Source organism: Humulus lupulus, chromosome 6 (assembly GCF_963169125.1).
Source record: "Humulus lupulus chromosome 6, drHumLupu1.1, whole genome shotgun sequence".
Lineage (NCBI taxonomy): Eukaryota > Viridiplantae > Streptophyta > Magnoliopsida > Rosales > Cannabaceae > Humulus > Humulus lupulus.
The window spans coordinates 180,795,521-180,803,642 of record NC_084798.1 but is presented as its reverse complement, the minus strand read 5'-3'; the positions used below and the strand labels follow the sequence as shown (position 1 = coordinate 180,803,642).

The 8,122-nt window shown below is 39.4% G+C and overlaps 1 non-coding gene across 1 annotated transcript; it reads right to left on the bottom strand.

Moving 5' to 3' along the window:
* Nucleotides 1-7,317: 7,317 nt before the first annotated feature.
* LOC133787780 (small nucleolar RNA R71) lies at nucleotides 7,318-7,423 on the bottom strand. The gene has a single exon (XR_009872781.1). It is a non-coding gene; the product is annotated as a small nucleolar RNA R71 (small nucleolar RNA).
* Nucleotides 7,424-8,122: the final 699 nt, after the last annotated feature.

The window sequence follows — 8,122 nt, the reverse complement described above, 5'->3', positions numbered from 1 at the left end:
TAAAATAATTTTGTCGCCAAAATTTACTTACCAAAATATTCCAGATACTGTGCTCAGATGTCTCCCTCCATCTCCCACGTTGCCTCCCGTTCTGTACTATTACTCCATAAGACCTTGACTATTAGAATACTCTTAGACCGTAATTCCTTCACCCCCTTCTCTAGGATGCTCACCAGTTTTTCCTCATAACTTAGGTCTTTCAGAAGTTCTAACATATTGTACTTGAGAATGTGGGATGGGTTTGACACATATCTACACAGCATCTCGTCGCTTGGCATCCGCATAACTCTTGTTGACTCTGAGCATCGAGCATACGCTTTCTAATCAGTTCCACTGCGTTTTGAGCCTCTCTAAGAACTTCGGATCCAAGAAATTTTCTTTCTACTACCTCGTCCCAATGTAACAGCGATCGACACTTCCTTCAATAAAGTAGCTGGTAGGGCGCCATACCGATTGTTGCTTGGTAGCTATTATTGTAGGAGAACTTTAGTGGAAAATACTTACTCCACGATCCTCTAAAGTCTACACAAGCGTGCAACATATCTTCTAAAATTTGTATGGTACGCTTGGACTGACCATCGGTCTGAGGATGAAATGTCGTACTAAGACTTAGCTTGGTTCCCATGGCTTGATGCAAGCTTCCCCAAAATCTCGATGTAAACATTGATCCTCTATCAGATACTATGGTCTTAGGGATTCCATGCAGTCGTACAATTTCTAGAACATAAATGTATATGTACTGGTCTGTAGTGTACGTAGTCTTGACAGGCAGCAAGTGAGCTGACTTGGTGAGTCTATCTACCACAACCCATGCTGAGTCGTGTTGCTTATTTTTTCGTGCTAATCCTGTCACGAAGTCCATGGCTATGTCTTCCCACTTCTGTTCTGGAATACCAAGCAGTTGCAATAATATCTTGACTAAAGGTATAGTCTTGTACCTCAGGACCTTGTCCTGAATAGCTCGAGATACTGATTCTGCATATCTGCCTCCAACTCCGAGGTCACTTCCTCGACCTTGATGTTCCTCTATAATACCTTAACTAAAGGTATAGTCCTGTTCCTCAACACCTTATCCTTCCTGTCTAAAATATGAACTGGCTGCTCCTCAAAGGACAAATCTGTCTCCAGTTCCAAATCCTCGTAACTCAATACATGAGTCCCATCTGATACATACTTCCTCAGCATGGAAATATAAAATACATTGTGCACACTAGATAGTGCAGAGGGTAAGGCCAACCTATAGGCCACCTGACCAATCCTCTCCAGGATCTCAAATGGTCCAACAAACCTAATGCTTAGCTTGCCTTTCTTCTCAAATCTCTTCACCCCTCTCAGTGGGGAAACCCTAAGTAACATAGTCTCTCACTTGGAACTCCATATTCCTCCACTTTGGGTCTGAATAACCCATATGTCTACTCTGAGATGCGAGCATCCGAGCTTGAATCTTTTCAATAGCCTCAGTGGTCCTCTAAACTGCCTTAAGACCCAAATATTTCCTCTCACCCATCTCTTCCCAGTGAATGGGTGATCTACACTTCCTACCATACAACATCTCATAAGGTGCCACTCCAATAGTCGACTGATAGTTATTATTAAAGGAAAACTCTATTTGAGGCAAATATTACTCCAGGACCCTTCAAAGTCCAATACACATGCTCTCAGCATGTCCTACAGTATCTGTATAGTCCTCTTAGATTGACCATCAGTCTGAGGATGATAAGTTGTATTGAACTTCAGTTGCGTACCTATCGCCTTCTGTAAACTTTCTCAAAACTATGAAGTAAAGATAGGGTCCCTATCAGACACGATAGACCTTAGAGTCCATGAAGGCATAATTTATTTCTCACATAGAGATCTGCATACTGGTCAACCGTGTAGTTTTTCTTGACTAGTAGAAAGTGAGCTTATTTGGTATACCTATAAACGATGACCCATTCTAAATCTTGCTGGCCCACTGTCCTAGGCAATCCTACCATGAAATACATCATGATGTCCTCCCATTTCCACTCTGGGATATCCAGAGGCTGCAACAGCCCTGCTCACCTCTAATGTTATGCCTGGACCTGCTGACAGATCAGGCACTTCGCCACGTACTCAGTCACATCCCTCTTCATCCCAGGCCACCAATATAAAACTTTCAGATCCTGGTAGATTTTCATGGTGCTTGGATGTGGAGAATAAGGGGTAGTATGCGATTCATCCAAAATCTCCCTTTTGATCCTTATATATCAATAAGCCCTTATCTGACACTGTATAGTTCTTAGTTACTCCAGCTAGGACATCCCCCTGATTTTTCCCAGCTGTGGGTAGCTCAATTACTCCTCCCCAATCCTCTCTAAAAGAGTAGTAGGGTGATATTGGCCAGCTGGCCCACCACTAGCTCAATTCCTGCTCTAGTCATATCCTCAGCCAACTCTCTGGATATATGTCTAGTAGTATACAACTGTCCCATACTCTTCTGGCTTAAGGAATCTACACCACGTTGGCTTTCCAAGGTGATAGAGGATCTGACAATCATAATCCTTCACTAGCTCTAACCAACGTCTCTGCCTCATGTTCAAATCCTTTTGGGTGAAGAAGTATTTCAAACTCTTGTGATTTGGGTAAATCTCACACTTCTCACCATAGAAGTAGTGCCACCACACCTTCAGTGCAAAAGCCACTGCCACAAGTTCCAAATCATGTGTGGGGTACCTTTGCTCATACTCCTTCAGCTAATGTGATGTATAGGCAATCACCTTCCGTGTCTGCATAAGGACACAACTTATGCCCTGCCTTGAGGTGTCACAATAAACCACAAACTTATCCTGATCTGTAGGAAGACTTAGAACTGGAGCGGTGATCAAATTCTTCTTCAGTCTCTGGAAACTATCCTCACACATGTCTGACCATATGAACCTGTGATTCTTGCATGTCAACTCTGTCAGTGGTGACGTAATCTTGGAAAACCCCTCCACAAAGCGTCTGTGATAACCTACCAATCCCAAGAAACTTATGATCTCTGAAACATTCTTCATCCTTAGCCAATCTCTGACAGCCTAAATCTTCACTTGATCCACCATATTCCATTCTCATTGATTATGTGACATAAGAAAGTCACATTTGGCAACCAAAACTCACACTTCTTGAATTTCGCATACAACCTGTGTTTTCTCAACCTCATAGCACTAATATGAGATGCTGCTCATGGTCTGTCTCTGACTGATAGTGTATCAGTATATCATTGATAAAGACGATCACAAACCAATCCAAATAATCTTTGAACACCCTGTTCATTAGATCCATAAAATGTTGCTGGGGCATTAGTAAGTCCAAATGACATCACCAAAAACTCATAATGCCCGTACCTGGTGTGAAAAGTTGTCTTCGGTATATCCTCCTCCCCGAACCTTAGCTGGTGATAACCAGATCGAAGATCTATCTTGGAGAAATCACCGTACCCTGTAACTGATCAAATAGATCACCAATCCTTGGCAGAGGATACATGTTCTGGATAGTCAACTTGTTCAATTCTCTATAAGATATACATCCTCAGAGAACCATCCTTCTTCTTCACGAAGTGAATTGACGCACCCCATGGCGAGAAACTAGGCTTGATAAAACCCAAGTCTAGTAACACCTATAATAGAACCTTTAGTTCCTTCAGCTCTGTCGGAGCCATCTTATAAGGTGCCCTAGACACTGTCTCTATCCCTAGCACCAGTTCAATCACAAACTCTATCTCCATGAGTGGAGGTAACCCTGACAGATCTTGGTCCCACTGGCACGACCAGAGTGGTATCCACCACACTAGCTAAGAGTCCCATGCATCACCCCTGCAATAGGTCTCTAGCTCTAAGTATAGATACCATAGGTATACAGGGCCCATGCACATTTCCAACAAATTCAAAGGGGTCATCATGTAATGAACCAAATTTCCTAATAAGGCTTAGGGCCTTAATTAGGGGACCAAGATGGAAAATCTTGGAATTATGTGATATTTATGTGTATCATTATATGATTATGTGAGTTATATCATAATATGACTTGATATGCATGTTTAGATGTATTAAATATGCATGTGAACCCATTTCTGATTAATTGGGTGATTTTCATATTTTGGCCATTTCGGGTAAATTTAGCATATATGTGGCATGTGTGTGGTGCTTCATTATTATTTGGTTATGCTAGGGTTATTCAGCATGAGATGATCCTAGGAGGTAAGCTAGTGGGAAAGTCACAACGGGATTTATACTTGACTCGGAGTGAGTCAGTGGGATTTTTGGGTATTTAGTACATTACCGAATTATTGGGTAATGGGAATAAATATTTGATGATAAATTGGGAGTTAGTGAGATGAGAGGGAAATTATGGGAATTTTGACTACTTTACCCCCAAGAGCGTTTTTGGGACCCTGAGCATTAGGATTTCCTTGAGGCTACTTGAGGTTGAAGTAACCTGTTAGAATTATAAAAGAACGTTCTCTCTTCCTCTTGTTCCCTTTTCGTCACCCAATCGCATTTTCAAAGGAAGCTTGAGTTCTAGGATTCGGCTTCAAGCGAGGATTAAGGCATAGTGATTCTAGGGAAGATTAAAAGCTTATTAGCCAAAGGATTTAGCTGGGAAATGACATAATCGGAAGTAATCCAAGTTTTAAGTTCTTAATTTTTAAATTTAAGTTTGGATTGGATTTTGTGTTTTTATGAGTTTTTGGATGAATTGAAACTTGGGTTCTATTGGTTTCGGAAGATTAGGATGTTTGGGAACTTTAATTTTGATATTTGGATAGGTTGGGGTCAGATTTGGAGCTTTGAAGCTCGAAGAACACGAAGCTGAAACCTAGAATTTCTGGGTTGGGCGCTGTAGCGCTAGGGTGGTAGCGCTACAGCTCTGATTTGGGAGAGTTGGGTCTGTTTGTAGCGATGTATCACTGTAGCGCAGCACAGTCTTCAGAATGTGACTTTTTGGTACTTATTGGGATTTTAACCCAAGGGCTCGGGGGATGATTCTACCACCTTGTTTGGTCAAATTGGAGGTCCCGAGAGTGCGAGATTGGTCCTGGGATCAGGTTTTGGAACTTGAACTCATTGAAACACTATTTATGGTTGTGACTAGGCTCTCGCTAGGGGATTGGAAATAGGATCGTGCTCGAGAGTTGTTCATTGGTAACCTGTGCTTGGACCAAAGGTAAGAAAACTGCACCGAGTATGTGATGCATGTGATGCATAAGATACATGGGATTAGGGTATGGCATGAATGTTGAATGTGAGATTGATCAGTGCTTGAGTCTCTGCATTTGTGCATGATTATAATTATGCTTCTGATTATTGATTAAGCATGCTAAATGCCTTATATCTGAATATTTGACATATGATAATGATAAACGAGTTTAAGGCTCATTTATGGTCTAGTATTTAGGAAGGTTTTCATTAGTTTAGGGCTATTTTATTGCAAAATTATGCTCGTTTGTTCATGTTTTGGGTTTTTGATGCTAAGATGGTGAAAATAGTGGAATGAAGTGAAAGTGGAAGAAAATGGAGTTATTTTGTAGAAAATCGAGTCTTTCTGGAGCAATAGGTCCGAGTACTGATTCTGTCAATAGCGCTACAGCACTAGAGAGGCGAATTTAAGTCTGTTGTTTATGTAAATAGCACCCCAGTGCTACAACGATTAAAGGACCTGAAGATTAGTGCCCGAGCGCAACAGCGCTAGAAAAACAATTTTTTAGGCAATTTGGCACTATCAATAGCACTACTGCACCCAAAACCTAGCGCTACTGACGCGGTTTTGTGATTTTTAGCCACTTTTAGTAGGAAAAAATGGTCTTTTCACTTGGAAGCATTGGAAAACTATTTAAGGGACATTATTCTGCGAATTGATCTAGAAAAGACTGTTGTAATTAGATTTTTTTTTCTAGTTTATGAATTTCTAGATTTCTTCTTCATCTGAATTCTTTAGGTTATTTTCTATGAAAATTATTTGAATTTTATTGTCACCATGTTATCTATGAACTAAATCCATTATATAGGGATTAATGTAGTCACTTGAATTTCAATTTAATTTTACTATGAAGTTCTATAGATACTTCTTCTCTATTCTAATTTATATGATGTTTGCTTAATGCTAGTAAAGACTTGATCACTATTCACTTGATTTAATGGTTTTGATTCGAAATTCGAAAGATGAGAATTGAATATGCTATCATTATATAGACATAGGTTGCATATTGGACGAAAGTACATGTATGGCTTGTGTAGTAATTAGGTTTCCACGCTTAATGTCTTCTATATGTTTAAGTTTATCACAGAAATGTAGAAAACCTGCATATAGACTGAGATCTTATATCTTGAAAAAGAATAGGAATCAATTATGTTAACCTACAATTAGTATAGGAAGAAGAGATTTAGAATTGATTAGTAAAAATTAATAGAATGAAAAGTTTATGAAATTAATTCCAAGGCTTTTTATTATTGATTGTTAATTCGTTGATTTATTATTCCATTTATAGTTATCTAAATTTAGTTCATATTTTTAAAAAATTCATCTTAATTTTTTAATCACTAAATAGAAAGTGAAAAAAATTATTGGTAATTGGTTAATGGTCTCTGTGGGACGATCTCTGTTCTTACAGACTTTATTACTTGAAATGACTACATATACTTGCGTTCAGAATTTACAGATCAAGTTTTTGGCGCCGTTGTCGGGGACTAATAATCAATAACAAATATAATTGTTTTTCAATCTACTTTGGTTTTCATTTAATGGTTTCTAAATCGAGTTGCTTTTAAATTTCTCAATTTCAGGTGACCTATTTTTATGCGACATAAGGGTTCGAAAATACTAGTACCTGTTGATCTTGAGATTGAGAAAGAAAACAGAAAAGACTTGAAAAGATGGCCCAGAACGTCAATAATGTCGCTAATAACAATCTGAATCAGGGTAATGCAGGGACCGTTGCAGCTGAGGTAGACTTACCCCTAATGGACTATGTACTCCATACTGTTACAGGGGTACATTCTAGTATTCGCCCACCTACTGTGGAGGCGAACAATTTTGAGATCAAGCCTTCGATTATCTAAATGGTTCAGAATTGCGTTCAGTTTTGGGGGCTACCTAATGAGGATCTGAACCTCCATATTACCTACTTTTTGGAGTTATGTCATACTTTCAAAATGAACAAAGTAAGTAATGATGCAATCTGTTTGCGGCTTTTTCTGTTTTCATTGAAAGATAGGGCTAAAAGTTGGTTGATTTCGCTACAAGCCAATTCCATTTTGACATGGGAAGATCTTGCTCAAAAATTTCTCGCTAAGTACTTTCCTCCTGCTAAATCAGCACAAATTAGAGGTAAAATAAATATTTTTTGTCAATTTGAGGGGGAATCGTTATATGACACTTGGGAGAGGTTTAAAGAGCTGCTGCGAAATTGTCCACATCATGGTATAGTGAAATGGATGTTGGTGCACACTTTCTATAATGGACTGAGGGGAAATACAAGGACTATCATAGATGCAGAAGCAGGTGGAGCATTTATGAGCAAAAGCACTAACGAAGCTTATGAGATTTTAGAGGAGATGGCCATGAATAATTATAATTGGCCATCTGAGTGAGAAAATAACAAGGTGGCAGGAGTTCTAGAAGTTGTTCCTATTTCTATGCTCACTGCTCAAATTGCGTCGCTAACAAAACAAATACAACAACAAAACAACAGTTCAGCTCAAACGATGCAACTACAACCTGCTCCTATCAGTTGTGAGACAGGTGGAGGCCCTCATCATTTTCAGCAATGTCTAGCGACGAGTTCTTATTCGGTAGATGATATCCCACTTGAATAGGTTCAAGCCATTGGCAATTTCCCAAGGCAACTGAATAACAACCCATACCTAACAATTATACTCCAGAATATAAAAACCATCCAAATTTTTCGTGGAGTAATAATCAAGGGCATCAACCACAGTATCATCCAAATCCACCTCAATATCCTCCACATAGACCATCTTATGGGTTAAACCCAAGACCCTTTTATGATACTCAAAGGCCACAAATGTCTCCACATCAACAACCACTGCCTCAAATGACTAAACTAGAGGTATCCGCTGATTCATTGAGCCAATTTATGACAGAAACCAGATCCTCCATTCGG